This window comes from Rhinolophus sinicus, chromosome 4 (assembly GCF_057876585.1).
Source record: "Rhinolophus sinicus isolate RSI-liver-muscle chromosome 4, RSI-T2T, whole genome shotgun sequence".
In the NCBI taxonomy this organism is placed as follows: domain Eukaryota; kingdom Metazoa; phylum Chordata; class Mammalia; order Chiroptera; family Rhinolophidae; genus Rhinolophus; species Rhinolophus sinicus.
The window spans coordinates 106876332-106894339 of record NC_142504.1 but is presented as its reverse complement, the minus strand read 5'-3'; the positions used below and the strand labels follow the sequence as shown (position 1 = coordinate 106894339).

The window sequence follows — 18008 nt, the reverse complement described above, 5'->3', positions numbered from 1 at the left end:
TTAAGGATCTAATCATTCAGGAGATGCAAATCAAAACCATAATAAGATACCACTTTATACTCATTAGAATGTCTATTAAAACAAACAGAAAATGACAAATGTTGGTGAGAATGTGGAGAAATTGGAACCCTTGTACAGGGGGTGGAAATGTACAATGGTACAGCAACTGTGGAAAAGAGTATAGTGGTTTCTCAAAAAATTAAGTTTAGAATTACCATATGATTCAACAATTTCACTTCTGGGTGTATACTCAAAAGAAGTGAAAGTAGGGATTCAAACAGGTATTTGTACATCCATGTTAACACCAGCATTATTCTCAATAGCCAAAAGGTGAACACAAGCCAAATGTCCATTCACAGATGAATGGATAAATAAATGTTGTATATACACACAATAGAATATTATTCAACCCTAGAAAGGAATGAAATTCTGACATACACCACAACATTGATGAACCTTGAAGACATTATGTTACGTGAAATAAACCAGATACAAAAGGAAAAAATATTGTATGATTCCACTTATATGAGGATCTTAGAGTAACCAATTCATGGAGACAGAAAGTAGAAAGATGGTTACCAGGACCTGGCAGGAGTGGGGAATAAGGAGGGTTATTGTTTAATGGGTACAGAGTTTCAGTTTGTGCAAATGAGAAAGTTCTGTCAGTTAGTGGTGGAGATGGCTGCACAATTGTGAATATTCTTAATGCCACTGAACTGTGTGCTTAAAAAAAAGGTTACAATGATAAATTGAATGTTATGTATATTTTAATCACAATAATAAAAAAAACAAAGCACTCCTAAAATCAACTCTCTTGTCCCTAGGTTTCTGTGCCTGGTAAAATACCAGCCATAATTAAATCTAAATCAGCCTACTCCCTGCACCTTTCTAGATAAACTTGGCTGAAGAAAAGTGACAACCTTTGCTCGTTAATCTTTCTTTAAATTTAAAACCACAGCAGAGTGATGCTTTATAATATGTCATTATGTTGCTCCCCTGTGAAAAAATCCACAAATGTTTTCCCATCACAAAATAAAATCCAAGTCCCTGCACAACTTGTCCCATTCATCTCTCTTCTATGTCATGTCCTATGTCCTTCCCCTTAATCATTCTATGCCAAGCCACACTGGTCTTCTGAAGTGTCAAGGATATGCCACGTTGGGACCATTGAGTTTGCCATTCCAGGCTTGGACTGTCCTTCCCCTGGATATCTATTTAGTTGATTTTCTTATTTTCTTTGTCTAGTCAAAGTTCACCTTCTTAGAGAGGCTTTCTCTGTCCATCCTGTCTAAAATAGCAACCTCACCACTCTCTTTACCATTATGGTACTTTATTTTTTTTCTCACAGTGGTTACTGTTACATGCTATAATTATGACATAATTCATTCGTTTGTCTATTGTCTTATTTTTATAGTAATTAGAGTAAGTCCATGAGGACATGGATCTTTCTTTGTATTTCTTTTTCAATTACAGGTGACATAGGCCGTCAGTTTCAGGTGTACAACATGGTGATGAGATGGGTACTGGACTTCATGGGGTGGGCAACTTGGTAAGGTTCATGCCTAATCACTGTGTTATAGGACATTGACTTTTGCTCACTGTCGCATTCTCAGCACCTAGAAGAGTGCCCCCTAGTTGGTTCTCAATAGACATGCAATGAATAATGGAATTATGGAATGGATCCTCGCAAGGTACTTAGCATCCAGCCCAGAAGAATTAGTTACGGAGGTGGACCCTGATGTTCTCTTAATGTTCTTATGCTTCATATTTGATCTCCTTTCTCTCTTGAGGAAGGGATCTTTGTTGTCCAATAATATTCTTGTCTTTAACCTGTTTAATAAGCAAAACATGTTTTTTATATGGCTGCAGTTAAATAGCCTAAACCATGACAATCTGTTGCTGTGTATATTGACAGTCTTGACCCATGTGGCGGGATGAACAGAATATGGAGATACTCTAAGCAGCCTTGGATCCTTCTCTGTTCTTGAACTAGCGAGTTTGTGTAAAAGCTAAAACTAATCCTAGAAAATGTCCCTATTGTTTTTTTCCCTAGGATGAGGGCATCTTCTCTAAGCAATTCATGTTTCCTTGTTTAAAAATTATGTTTATTATGATCCTATTTACTGCTGATTTGTGGGCTTTTTTAGGTAAATAATAAAAAAGAAAGGTATTTTTTCAAAGAAAACAACTATTATTTAAGGAAAGTACTTTAATGGGGGTCAAATATTTTATAATATTAGTTATTCCTTTATGAGAGGTCCTTTATGAGGGTTCCATTGATATATAGCTATGTATATATAATTAAATATATGTATATGTATATATAATATATATATAACTATTAACTATTAACTATATATAGTTATATATACATATATTTAATTATATACACACACATATATATATATATATTCTTATATATGTCCTATAAATGAGAGTGTCCTGAAAAGTCTTGCCATGTTTCTCTACATGATCTCTATTTATAGTTTTCTAAGAAAAAACTTTTAATCAAATCAGTCAGTTCTTTTTTCTGCTTAACCATATGCTTATCTCTGTTGGAAATAATCTATGCAATGGAAACCCACTGATACTCATCCACCAAAAATATTTTAGTCAATTTTCTCTTTGGGACCAGACAAAGTTGAAATTCATTGTAACTGACTTAGAGTGTATTATTAGGTATTTTAGTGCTGTCTGGCTTTCTGAAACTCAAAACACTTTTAATGATTAAAACCATTTTACATAATAAGAGGCTTTATGATTGAAATGACTGACTAGTTGCTATCTGCAAACAGCAATTTACAACCAAAAGGGGGAGCTCTAAGACCCTGAAAATAATTGGCACCTCATTATTTGGATTAAATTTCTGAGTTTAGCTTTTCATTTAAGTTTTAGCAAAACCATGTTTACCAACTGTTAGTGTAGGCTTGGTAAATTAGTATGCTCCCCCATAGCACTCTTCCTAAATGACAAAATGGCAGTGAAACTATAAATGGGTAAAGGTGCCAAGGCTTAATAATGCAATTAAGCAAAACAGTGCTCAACAACAAGGTTTGCTCCTACCTTTAAAGAGATATCTTTGCCTTAAAGTTTCCTTACATGCAGCTCAAGAACTAGTTAAATAGAAAGGTGTTATTTGGAACTTGGTACTGAGTGTGACCCCATGAAGGTCACTTAGCTCTTACAGTCCCATGGGCACAATCACCCTATTTCACCCAGGCTTTATCAACCACAATCCATAAATTAACTGTTGGCAGGGACACATGACAGGAGAGGGTCAGTGCTACTGCTCAGAGCATGGGGTGGACACTGCTCATGGGGTTCTCTGTCACCTGACGTGAAGGACAGTATCTGTAGTTGTACTATATAAAAGGTCTCTTGATTCCAACACAGAAAGAAATGCTCAACGTGTGCATGCCCTCTACTAGACACTTTCCCTAAAGCAGTTATGTTCTTTACAATAACCCTATGAGGACAGCTTTATTATACCCAGTTTTGATAGGTGTGGGGACAGAGCCAGGAGAGCAGTTTCCAGGCTCTCGGACTCACATGGAAAGTTCCTGACTAGGGTAGAAGATGGCCATCAGCTGTGACTAGTTGGCCATCAGCTGTTACCAATTAGCCATTAGCCACTGATATAACTGCCGTGGCTAAACTAACAAGCGTGGATTGCGGATCAGGGAGTGTAGATTGCGGATTGCAGAGAGGCGGATTGCGGTTAGTACGGCAGATTGCAGTTAGCAAGTGAGGTTGGTTGGCAGAGAAGCCAACCGCGGGCTGCGAATCGTGCCGCTCCTGCTTCCTGTGTCTCCAACCCGGCTGCCAGCGAGAATAAAGTGGTATGACTCCCCTACCTACGGCTCCGTGGGTGTTCCTTTTGGGCCTCACCATGTCCTGCGTTCTTATGCGGGGAGCAGGACCAGAGACTCTGCATGACACCCCGCACAGCAATAGGAGAACACTGATCTTCATAACTAGTAAGTCAGCCAAACTATTGGGATTTTTAACTGAGGTTATTTGACTCCAGTGTTTGGTGTCTTCCCACTTAACCATTCTGTACTTCTTAAAATATTTAGGTTTCCAAACAAAACAGATCTATCCCCTCTATGCTTTAAAGACAGCATGTTAGTGGGTGATTTGCTGGTCTGGTTTTGCTCCAGTAGTTTCTAACTAAGGGCTTGGGTTGCCACATGAATGAGCAGGTTGGCTTGCTCCGCATGGTGGGAAGGTCCCTCTGAGCAGGTGTGAGGCTTGTGTGGATTAGAGACAAGCTCCCAGTTCTTATTATGCAGTGTGTTATTTCAGGGTAAATTTATGCCTCTCCCAGGGAGGCTGCTAGAGTCATAATCTCTGACAAATGGCGATCCTGTTACACTTAGGCTCCCCGAATAGCTCCACCTGAATTGATTTTGCGTGTAAATTACAGTGCCCATGTTAAAGAAGAATCCCATAGATACAGCTTCATTCCTATTTACTAAGGCCAGAAAGAAAAATGTCATGATTTGTTCGGAAGATCTTTTAATCAGTTTGCACTTTCCCCCAAGTATTAATTTTCTTGTGAGTAGATTTTAGAAACCTGGGCTCCCCTTTCATAAAATATAAGTCTCATTGTGAAAGTTTATGGGACCAGGTCTTGCAAATAAGCAGAAAAAAATGTAAGTGGGCAACCATAGCATATCAAAATAATACATTTCCATTCCTTGAATTTTTAAACATCAGTAACAACTTTATTTTTCTTTAATTGTATAGGGAATAAATTTAATCACTGCAATTTTATATATAATTATGAATACCATGCCTATATTTTACCTTCTCCATGGTCCCATTCATGATCTCTGCTCTCTCTCTAACCAGGATCTCCCCTAGTTGCTTCAAATTTTTAACGCTAAATTCAAGGTTGATGTCTTTATTTTCTTCTACCATTAACTGAAATGTCTCTGTGAAAATGATCATTTTGTTCCATCTTGTTTCTTGGTTGATGACAAACCAAAATGTAGAATTAAGAGAGAATAAATTGGAATAAAACTTTCTTCACCTTCTCTCTGAATTGTTCACCGAACAGCTCATCAGAGGGAGGTCACTGAAAGTTCCATTAGTTGGACAACATACATTTATCTCCCTTCACTCCCAAATGATTACATATCAGACACTTCTTCTATAGTTAGAATCACACCAGCAGCTTATAAATACTAGTTACTTATTGGTCTTGACTTACGGAAGATCTAAGCAAGTAAATGTATAACAAGAAAGCCTTCTACAGAGGGCGCATCCCAGTTTTCCTTGCCGTGTCAGGAGACTTGCGTCTTGCTCAGGATGTGCCACCGTGTCACTCTGTATTCTTATAAAAACTCATTGTTTGTCTTGGTACAAGTCGCTTATTCTTTCTATGCTTCTTTTCTTGTTTTTGAAGGGAATAGGGTAATTTTCCACATTTATTTGAATGCTCAATTATTTATCAAATCAAACGGATTTTTTCTTATGAAAGTAAAATCATTCATAGTTGATATTTAGTATTATTGAAAGGTTCAGAGGTAAGGATTCTGCTTGGAAAGGATTCTGTAAGAAAAGTATCTAATAATTTTTTTTTTTTTTTTTTTTAAGACTTTATTGGGGAAGGGGAACAGGACTTTACTGGGGAACAGTGTGTACTTCCGGGATTTTTTTTTTTTTCCAAGTCAAGTTGTTGTCCTTTCAGTCTTAGTTGTGGAAGGTGCAGCTCAGCTCCAGGTCCAGTTGCCATTGTTAGTTGCAGGGGGCGCTGCCCACCATCCCTTGTGGGACTCCAACCGGCAACCTTGTGGTTGAGAGCCCACTGGCCCATGTGGGAATTGAACCGGTAGCCTTCGGAGTTAGGAGCACGGAGCTCCAACCGCCTGAGCCACCCGGCCGGCCCTAATAAAATTTTTAAGAGGTAATAGACAGAGTATTTCTATCTTTCTTACGAGTCCTCTTTGTTAGTGGAGGACTCCTTGTCCCTAACCAGAAACAGATAATAAACTCAAGGGGAGATGATAGATGATAGATAGATAGATAGATAGATAGATATAGATAAAATTGTTATTAATGTTTTATAGCATTGAAAGAATGAATGCTGCCCTCTAGAGGCCATGAATAGAAAATACGAACCAGGTGATTCTACCATCTAACCACGTTTAAGGCTACAAGTTTGAAAATAAACTGTATCTCTTATCTTTATAATAAATAATATCTAAAGTAACACAACCAATAGGGGAGGGTTAGGTTGAATCTTAATTTCACCTAATTACACATACTTTATGCGGTGATGCATTCTTTTCTTATAATTTACTGACGATGTGTTTCCCAGTAACCAAGGAACACAGAAAGAAATGTCGCAAATAGAAAAATGGAGGATGGGGTTGATAAAAGGCAAGTTAATCTTTTTGTTGACTCAGCCTCTGTGTGCAATATATATGACTTTGTACTTTAGATAATGCTTTATGCTTTCTTGCATAAGATATGTGCCAAGTTTGTGAAGTGAAAAGGTGGCTAAAAGTAAATGGAAATGGAAGAAAAGCTGTGAAAATGGAAATAGAAACATATATATTCTTTCTATATAAGGAGAATGCTTCACTTATGAAAGTTAAAATATCATAATTAAAGAGAATAGCCTTTGCTGCTACTTACTTAAGCGTGTATATATAATACATACGATCTCAGTCTTGGAATATGAGATATAGATTAATCATAAAAATGCAAAAGTTTCCATTTTAAGTATTCAGAAGACCACAGTAATTAACATTAGGAACCCAGGTATTTGGTAAGTTTCTTCCTAGAAGAGCCCTTCTTTTTTAAAAATAGCATTTTTATAATCCTTCAAGGGTCATTTAAAATTTTAAGTCCAAGAAGAGCCTTTCTCTACTTCAGTTCATTTAAGGAACTTAGTATTTGTTGTTTTACTCCTTTGACATTCTCATGCAATTATACAGTGTTTTAAAGTACCACCTGTGTGTTTTTTAAATATACACAATTAATGTTATTCTCATGCCACTCTTCTAAAATAGGGTTATTTATCTTATTTTATAGTGAAGATAGTGAGAATCATTTAGGTTACTTGACTCATTTCTTTGTAAGAAAGTAGTGAAGTCTGGTTTAAATACAAAATGTATGACTTTAAAATTGCTTCTTTTTGCTGCTATGCATTTAATTTAAGAAAAGAAACAGTATTTTTATGGACTCAAAACATGAAACATCGAAAAGAGATGGAAGTTCTGGAATAAATTGGATACAAAGCCAAACTGATAAACAGTATAGCAAATAATAATTGAGTATTCTGAAAAATGAAAGAAGAAAGAAAGGAATTGGGAAAGAGCAGAAGAAAAGAAGAGAGGTGGTAGGAAAGAAAGAAAGGAAAGGAACTGAGCATTTGTCTCAGTCCTAGGTATTGTATTTTATGCTTTTCATTTGCCAGAGGAAAGAGCATAAAAAATATGATCTTAAATATGAGGATTGCACAGGTACTTCAGGTATAGAAAAAAGAATATTATAGGACAGTAAAAGAACCTCAGGTGAGAATGAGTCACCAGGGCATAGTGGTGGTTGATTAGAAGCGATAGTTAACTATACAAAGACCTTTAATGAGAAAAAAAATAGAACACTCTATTAAAAGGCACATTTTTAAGACCATTTTCCACCTGTGTTTCTGGAAATGTGAGTTAAATCAATGAATAATTCATCCAAGGCAGAAAAAGGGAAAATGCAGAGCGTATTCACTTGGCCAAGATACGCAGGACAGTCAACTGGTAACAGCTTCAGTTGCCCTGGCATCAAGGTTTAATTGAACCAAAAAGCAATTCTGAAATTTCAAAAGAAAATTATTTCTTTTATGAAATCTGTAAAATTGGACAGAAGCTTTTGAAGACATAAAACTAAATTGAGGGTAAAATAGGCTTATGAATTCAAACCATAAAGGTTATCAATTTTATCTCTACCTAGTTTAGTTAAGTAGAGAGTCATCATTTTCTTTCCACCCAGCTTCATTTCCTTTGCTTTTATATTCATATGTTACAAATTCAATATGCAGAAACTATTGCAGAATGTAGAGCATGAACAATAGCAATATCTTGCTTCCAACTGGAAGCCGGGATATTCTGGGATCATCTTTCCAGGAAAAGATTTTTTAGTAGTTTCCAGGAAAAGATTTTTTTTAAGTTTACAGCTTTAAAAGAAAAGAAAAGAAGAGAAAAAAGAAGAAGAGCATAGACACTGTTACTTCAAACAATAGCCATATATTTCCATTGGGGATGCACTTTGGTTTAGGTTAGCTGGAAGGCCCTTCACCTGGTCTCAGCTGGGATCACTAATGTACTTATGGCCAGCTCCCTGGCTGACTGAGGCTAGTGGATCAAAAGGGATGTTAAGTAGAAGGAAATGTTATTCCACGTGATCTCATAGCCCCCAGCAGGCTTGCCGAGACTTGAACATATGGTGGCCTCAGAGTCGCAAGACTAAGAAGTCTCCTAAAACCTCTTGATGTTGGGCGCAGAAGATGCATAGTTTATCCTTAGTTGCCTTTTTTTCAGTTAAATCAAGTCACACGGGCTGTCCAGGTTGAAGGCGTAGAGAAAGATTCTACCATGTTTCCCCAAAAATAAGACCTACCCCAGAAAATAAGCCCTAGCATGATTTTTCAGGATGACATCCCTGAACATAAGCCCTAACGCATCTTTTGAAGCAAAACTTAATATAAGACCCGGTCTTATTCTCGGGGAAACACGGTATCTCCTGAAGGAAGAGGAGGTTTTGTGGATATAGTTGCCATTTACTTCCTTTTGAGAAACATTCAATAATTAAGATATAATTAAGAGATTAAAATGTATTCATAATTTATGGCATACATTTAGTCCCCAAACATTTCTGAGTTCAAAGTTTCTACCATGGTCCTCTTTCGTTCTTTCATTGGTCACTCAGTTACTCCCTCAGAAACTTTTGGAAGTTCCCACAGGGTGCCAAGCTGTGTAATAGATGCTATTTGTTAGCTTAATTTCTGGTTTTCCTTCTACATATACAATGTTGATACTTCTTCTTCCTCCTCTTCCTCTTCCACTTCCTTCCCCTTCATGGCTGCCATAAAGACCTCCTGAATTGCTTGGAATAACTACATCAACTAATTGTTAATATTCTTCATTCTTTTCTATAATATTCAGGATAAAGATCAAACTTTCGGAACACTAGAGTATTTATGCTGTAACATGTTTTTTGCTTAAATTCCCCAAATCATCTCTGCTAAACCCACATATGTCATTATTTTTAAGTACTTGCCATTTTTGCAATACCCTTTGCTCTCTCGTGAGTCAGACAATAATTTGCTGCTCCTTAGAATATTTTTCTGTCACATCTTCTTAACCCACCTAGCTCTTACTCACCCTCATTCCAGGTCCCACACCCGTCAGTCACTGCCAGGAAGACCACTTGGTGTTGTTTGAGTTAAATACCCCGAGGGGGCTCCTGTCCTTCTCTGATGGAAGACGTCATGCTCTAGTGTCGTCTGGTTTCCCCCTGTGTCTTTCGCGTGACCATATCAAGTGAGAGAAGAGTTGTTAACATTTATTTCTGTGCCTTTAGTACTTACTCTTGTACCTTAGTATATAGTACGGCACTCAATAGGTGTTTGAAATAATTAGGTGGGAGAAAATGTGTACCATAAAGGGAAAAAGAAAGTTGATGTGTCAGTTACTTAATATCCTTCAAATAACAAAACCACAATATCTTGGTGGTAGGAAACATACACATTTATTTTTGCTCTGAGTCTATGAATTAATCAGGGGATCTGCTGATATGGGCCGGTGTGGCTGATTTGAGTAGACTTGCATGTGCCTGCAGTCATTGGGGGCTGGCTGGGGGCTGGCTGCCTTAAGATAACCTCGAATGAGAATACTCGTTGCTCCTCAGTGCAGTCTCTAATCCTCCCTGAGCTCATCCAGGCTTGTTCTCCTGGGAGATGCAGGCATGCACTAGAGTTCCTAGGCTTGGAACAGAAAAAAAGCTTCTGCTTCATTTATTAGGAAAGAAATACATTCTACTTGATGATGAGGGTAGCAGCAAAATCACACTACAAAGAGTGTGGACAGAATGAGGCCATTAAATAGTTCTATGAATGCAGTCAATTCATCATATCCTATCTACAGGGAACTATGCTACTTTAGATACATATGCTGCTAACTCACAAATGTATAAAGAAATACAATTCTAACGTTGACATCAGATTTGTTCAAACTACTTTAGTTTGAAATGAAAGTTTTCTGATGAAAAAAGAATTTAGACACAAAGCGATCATTTAAACACTGAGCATCACAACTCAAACAATAAAGAAATTAAAAAATAAAGATGCTAATGAAACAAAGAGAAGTAAGGAAGGAGGGGGAGGAACAGATAATGACTCAACAGAGCCCAACAGCTAAACTAGAGCAATCAAAGCAAATAGCGAGAAAACAAAAGACACTGATTAAATTCAACCTCTCTGCTCCCAGAATAATGTGTGTAAGGCTTGTGGGGAGATGAGACTGAGAGAGTCAGGCGGGTTGAGCTAAGTGAGCGCTTTATTCTGCGCCATCGGGCGAGGTTCACTGGTCCGCAGACGGGGCCAGTGAAGTCACACCCAGGATAGAGGGAGGGAGGCATATATGCGATTTTTGGGGTGGGGGTTGGCTGAGTGAGGTGGCAGATGAGCAGCCCCCACCCCCACCCCCCAGCGCAGATCCGGCACCAGCGGCTGTATCCGGAGTTGTTTATCGCACCAGCGGTCTGCTGCCTTTTCTGGGAAATGCCAGGGGCCCCAGTTTCTATCATGCGAGGAGGGGTCTGACTTGGCAGAGGGGTATTTTTGGCTCCTGGCCGCTTTGACCATGCCCGCAGCTGACCTAACAATATGTATGCTGGATTATTTTCAGCAAACAGTATGGTAAAGACCTAAATTAGAGTACAGCAAGCGTCCTCCATTCTATTTTCATTACTATTGGAGGAAAGATGCATTTTCTTGATCAATTAGGAAAAAATTATTCCTCTTAAAGTAGTATGTGTAGAACTATATAGTAGGCCACTTGAAGCGACCTTGTCCTTGCTCTGACCTTGAAATATTGGGGGGAAAAAACTATATTATCATCCACACTCAGCTTGGCAGAGAGCAAAATGGCATACCCTTAGAGCCTCGGGTCAAGGGACCAATTCTCTCTTTAAGGACAAGCTCCACAGTGTTGTGTCAGGAACATGAAATTGTTAGCCAAAGAAGGCTATCAAGATGGCATTAACATTTCCTTGAAGTTGACTGTACTTGAGACAAGCTTCTTCCTGTTTCCAGGCCCCTGACCTCCCTTTCACCTGGGCCCCTACAAGAATCCAGGTAGATGACCGAACCACAGAGGTCCCTCTGCTCTCTTTTCTCAGAGCATTAGAAAACTTTTTAGAAAACTTATCATTGTAAAACCTTAATTTGCCCTTTGAGATGCAAATCTTTAAAACTCCTCTTGCCACTTTTACAACCCAGGACTGTCTTTCTCAAGGACTGGGGCCATCCCTTTGAAATGGAATCACCAAGGAAGATATTGTTCCATCCCCCAGTGTGTGTGGGAGGGTCGGAGCCTAACTTCCTTTCCTGGGCAACTTGCTTTAAGTTTAAAACATCCTCTTGTCATGAAGACATGAAAGTTTACTTTTCCTTTGGGAAAAGCTACTTAGCAAACACAAATCGCTTAGGATCTCCATATCCCAAGTCTTGAAAGCTCAGACTGAGTTTTGGTCTCTCTCTCTCTGCCATAGCAATAACCTGGAAAAAAGTTTTTCCTTCCATGTTTAAATTGGTCCGGTGCAATTTGGTTTTGAAAATGGCATCCACACATTCCAAAAACAATTGAGATATTTGAAAAGTTTTTCTGAAATTTCAAAAATTCTTCCCAGAAATTCTAAGAAGACTGAATGTCTCTGTATAGAATTTAAAAAGAAATAGTTCCTCTTTTGGAAAGACATTTATTCAAAAATGATTTAAATTGTTAGACCAAAGCTAAGAAACTTTCCCCTTAATTGAGTGAAGAAAAAAATCTTATGTTTATCACAGGTAACTTGAACTTGAAGTTTCTCTCCAAAGAATCCTTCTTGATGAATGTTTTTTCTGTAACTTGGCAGCATAAGCTACGAAGCTTATAATAGGAAAATATGTCCTATTTTTAAATTAGCTAAATTTCAACCTTGCTAAGTTTAACTTCAATTTTGTGTACATTTAATATCTTGTCCTTAGGTTCTAGGCCTGTTTCAGAGCCCATGGCACTTAGTCAGATGTTGATGAGCTTTGAGTCTAGTAAAGAAGGTTGGTATTCACACAATTATACCTCTGGAATAATGCAAAGAAAAAATGTAATTCTATGAGAGAGGGACACACAAAAAATCAAAGAGATCTATAGGCAGAAGGTGTTAACATCCAATATGTACAAAGGAAAAAAATTAAAAAGAGGATCCTGAATAGCCAGGTCCTAAAGGATGAGTGGGTGTTCTAAGGGAATTCAGAGAAAGGAAGATTCCAGTGCAGGCAATAGCTTCACCAAAGGTTAAAGAATTGTGCTTACTTATGGCATGTCCTGTTGCATTATAAACAAATTAAGACAGTCTGGAAAAGTAGATAAGGGCAAATCCTGCCTAATTACTCCATTGTTAAAGAATTAATGCTACCAAAAGTTACTGAAATGTGAGATTTGTATTTTTAATCACTAATTTATAAAGTTGTTTTGGGTTTACGTACATATTATACTTATATTAACTTCATTGAGGGGTCATTTATATAAAATAAACTACAGCTATTAACAACATGTAATTTGGTAAGCTCTGATGGGGGTATACATCCAGGAAACCATTGCCTCAATCAACATAGTGAAGATATCCCATCATCCTCAGGAGTACAACTCATTCTTTGTTCCTAGACCCACACAACAACAATTGATCCACAATTTGTCATTATAGATTAGTTTTTATTTTGTAGAATTTTGTATAAATGATTTTGTACTTTTTAGGTATCTCACTTCTTTTTTCCTGTGTAATGCATTAGAGAATGGCATATGGTAATTATATGAATAAGCTTATCTTTTTAAGAATGTGACCAATGATTTTACAAAGTGGTAGTGCATGTTACATTTCTGCCAGCAGTGTAGCATGTTCTAGTAGCTCTACATGATTGCCAGCGATTGGACATTTAAGTCTCTCAAAAAGGAAGGGAGGGAGGGAGGGAGGGAGGGAGGGAAGAAATTGACCGTTCTAGGGAGTAGGTAGTGATATTTCATTGTGCTTTTTATTTGCATTTCCCTGTTGACTAATAATTTTGAGCATCTTTTCATGTGCTTATTGGTTATTTTTATACCTTGTTAAAGAGCTGTTTGCATCTTTTCCTTATTAGCTCTTGAGTGATTTTTCTTCTTAATATTGAGTTGTAAGAATTATTTTATATTTTGAATACAAGTTCTTTGTAAGAAACATATATTTTGAATTTCTTTTCCTTCTGAAACTGACCACTTTGGGTTTGGTAATATTGTCTTTTGAAGAGAAAAATAATATAATTTTGATAAAGTATAATTTTTATCAAATTTTAAATGATCTGTGCTTTTTGTGTCCTATATAAGGAAACATTGCTTAATTCAATATTGCCAAATATTTTCTCCTATGTTATCTTTAGGAAGTTTCGTATGATTAGCTTTTACATTTAGATTTATGTTTCAAGTTAATAGTTACATAGATCTGGTATAAGGTAAATATTGATGCTCATTTTTTCCATATAGATATATATTTGTTCCAGTAATATTAGTGAAAAAAAGTTTCTTTCTACATCAGTGTCCTGGGAACTTTGTAAAAAAATCAATTATCCATAACTGTGTTGTTCTATTTCTGGGCTTTCTATTGTGTTCCATTAATCTATTTATATATATTTTTTGCCAATTCCACATTGTCCTGATTATGTAACGTAACAGTAAGTCTTAAATCAGATAGCATATGTACTACAACTCTTGCTCTTTTTTAAAGTTACTCTAGCTATTCTACTTCCTTTGCATTTCATGTAATTCTGAATAAGTTTGTCAAGTTTTATGAACAAGCAAGCTGGAGTTTTGATTGGGATTGCATCTATAAATCATTTGGACAAATTCCCTTCTTAACAATATTGTGTCTTACAATCCGTGATCATAACATAGCTCTTCCTTTAGTTATGTCTTCAATTTTCTGTTAGAATGCCTTATGGTGTTTATTGTAGAGGTCTTGTACATATCCATAAGTATTTATGATTTTGGTGCTATTATAAATGTAATTAAATTTTTTAAATTTCTAATTTAATTGTCCCTAGTATAAAATTAAATTAACTTTGTGTATTTACTGTGTGTCTTATAACCTTGCTAAATCTATAAGTTCTTATTTATTTTATAGGTTCTTTAGGAATTTCTATACTATGCCACCTTAAAATACTCATACTTTCACATCTTGTTTTCAGATCATCATGCAGTTTATTTCATTTTCTTGCCTCGATGCAATGTCTAGAATTTCCAGTAAAATGACCAATAAAAACGGTGAGTATTGGCATCATTTTTTGTTGTTTCTACATCTGGGGAAAAACTTCTTGTATTTATCTTTTAAGTATGATTTTTGCTGTAGGTCTTTTTGTACACAAACTTCATTTGTTTGAGAATATTTTCTTCTGTTAGTAATCTTTTGGGAGCTTTTACCCCAAATGTGTTCGAATTTTATCAAATGTATTTTATGTGTAGTTTGAGATGATCACATGGTTTCCATTTTTTAATTTGTTAATATGGTAAATTATATTTATGGATTTTTCAAATGTTAAACTAATTGATTTCCTGGGATAAAGCTTATGTGATACTTTTTATGTATTGCTAGATTGGATTTGCTAATATTTTGTTATTTTTGCATTTATTATGTAAAGAATAGTTGTTTAAGTAGATGTGGATGTAGTGATTTGCAAATCTTAATCCCTAGAGCAAACACTAAAAAAAATATACAAATGAATACAGCCCAAGAGTCAATACATAAATTAAAAGGAAACACAAACAAAAAAAAGAATCCCAGTAATCTGAAACAAATCAGGAAATCAGAAACAGAGGAACGAAAAAACAGAGGAGTCAAACAGAAAACAAATAATGAAATGGTGGACCTAAATCCATCCACATCAATAATCATATTAAATATTAATAGTCTAAACACTCCTGTTAAAAGACAAAGATTGATTGAGTAAATGAAAAAAAGCAAGCCTCTCAATATGCTTTCCACAAAAGACTACCAAAAGACAGTGAGTTTAAAAGCAACTGCATGCAAGAAGTTATACCAGAAAAATAGCAGAAGAAGGCTATTATATGATAAAATAGACTTAATGGTAACGCATATTACTGATGTAAAAAGGGCTCTTTTATAATAATAGAAAGGATCATTCATCAAGAAAGCATAATAATTATAAATATTATGAGCCTAGAAAGAGTCAAAATATGTGAAACAGAAATTGATAGAACTAAAAGGGGAAATAGAAAATCCCACAGTTATATTATAGTAGGAGATTTTTATCACTGTTCTCTCAGGAACTAATAACACAATTTTATTTTATTTGTTTTTATTTTTCAATTATAGTTCACATTCAATATTATTTTATATTAGTCTCAGGTGTACAGCATAGTGGTAAGACATTTATGTAATTTATGCAGTGATCCCCCTGATTAACCCAGTACCCATCTGGCGCTATACATAGTTATTACCATATTATTAACTATATTCTCTATACTATACTTTACATCCCTGTGACTGTTTTGTAAATGCCAATTTGTACTTTTTAATCCCTTCACTTTTTTCACCCTGCCCCCCAACATCCTTCCCATCTGTTTGCTCTCTGTATCTATGAGTCTGTTTCTGTTTTGTTGTTTGTTTTATTCTTTAGAGTCTACATATAAGTGAGGTGATATGGTATTTGTCTCTGTCTGACTTATTTCACTCAGCATAATACCTGCTAGGTCCATCCATGTTGTCACAAATGGTAAGATTTCATTTTTTTAAACCTGAGTAATGTTCCATTGTATATATGCACCACATCTTCTTTATCCAATCGTCTGTTGTTGGACACCTAGGTGGCTTACATATCTTGGCTATTGAAAATAGTGCTGCAATGAACATAAGGGTGCATATATGTTTTCCAGTTAGTGTTTTGGATTTCTTCAGATAAATACCCAGAAGTGGAATTGCTGGGTCGTATAGTAGTTCTATTTTTAATTTTTGAGGAACCTCCATACTGTTTTCCATGGTGGCTGTATCAATTTGCAATCCCACCAATAGTAAGGTAGGCAAGATTTTAAAAGGCTGACGATACCTAAGTACGTGGAGCCAAGAAATGTATACTTCTGGTGGGAATGTAAACAAAATTGAAAAACACATTTTTAGGAATAGATAAATAAGTCTATAGCAAGACAAAGACAAACCTGCAATTCAGGAAGAGAGACAAGGCATCACAAAGTAATGGAATCACAAAGAGCTCACAGGAACATAACTAAATTATTAGTTATGTTCTGTTTCTTAAGATGGGCAGTGTGTAGATGAGTATTCATTCTATTTATTAGTCTTCATAATTTAGATAAGCCTCATCTCTCAAATAAAAGGGCAAAATATGAGGGGCAGACTCTATGTCTATTCCATATTAGCCCAGCTATTAATCATTTTTCCATTCACCATACATCTGTTGTTTATTACATGTGACAAGCAGTGCAAAAAGTGTTCCTCCTGAGAGAAAGAAAACAATTTAGTATCTCTTGGTTTGCTTTACCATTATTGATGATGGTAATTGTAATACTGTATAAAAAATAATGTACAAAATTCATGCCTTATTTTATTTCCTCTAGAACTGGAATAAATGGATATTCTTTTCTCATTTTTAGAAATTATTTGCTCATATATCTCTCCACGTCAAGTGGACAGTAGATATTGTGCTTGTCATTCATAATTTAGCATAGGAAAATGTGCATTCTTTGATGTATCCCTCTCTTGTGAGTACCTGCAAATTGAGAATAGTTGGAAATGATATCACCAAGAAACAAAATTTAGAGCATTCTGAAATGTTTGAAATGTTGTCTTTGTTTTCCTTTCTGGAGCCTAATTCCCCAATGCTACATCAATGTCATCTTTTCAAATGACAGGAAGATTAATAGTGAATATCATATATACTTTTTGCTAGGCCATTGGCCACAGAGGACACATTGTGACTAGGCTTATCTGGTAATCAAGACAGAACTTGACACCAGGAAGATTTATCTGGAGATGTGCTTCATGAGAGGAACAGCTTGACCTGAGTGATCACAGGGAGTGTGCATTTCTTTGACTTAAAGGTTAGATAGCTGGGATTTATGACAAGCTTAAAGAGAGTCTCATCAACATCATCCCAATGGCTTGCAAGGAGCAAATTTTATAGTCTCTACAGGATCAATTTTCTATTTCCCAATACTTATCTGAATTGGCAACTGATGAGAAACTTCCTCTACTAGCTGTTGACAATTTCAGATCAGGTATTCTGTTCCTGTCCCTGCAAAAAGCTCTGTTGAAATGACTGACAACTATAGTCATGCATAGCATATGCTACGACATTGTGCCAACACATGCAGGTACGGCATGGTGGGGACGTTCTTTGCTTGTTACACACCTGCACGACAAGTCCTTATCACTTTTTCTTTTCTTGGCTAGTAATCATAATAATATTTTTAGGTATTTCTTTGGGCATAAAACAGAAAATACAAAAGATTAAAATACCATCCAAAGCAATTAAAATTGGGGTGTGTAGCGGGCCAGCCGCCACGAGTCGAACGGTTCCTGACAAGGGGAGTGGGAATGAAAGAAGGCACTCACACTTTGATGATGGCGATCGCGGACCCCAGTGTTCCTGGAGACGCTGAGTTTATTCTGTCCCCAGAATTTATACCTTCTGTGGACGTGCAGTTTAACAAGTACAAAAATGCATTACCTAGTTAACAGTGAATCTTTAA

General features: G+C 36.3%; 1 protein-coding gene across 1 annotated transcript in view; it reads left to right on the top strand.

Moving 5' to 3' along the window:
* LOC109446175 (uncharacterized) overlaps positions 1-18008 on the top strand; it is a 797309-nt gene that overhangs the window by 725603 nt on the left and 53698 nt on the right. The window contains exon 9 of the mRNA XM_088798027.1: positions 14474-14549. The gene's annotated coding sequence lies outside the window, so the exon portion shown is untranslated. The remainder of the gene's footprint in view (positions 1-14473; positions 14550-18008) is intronic.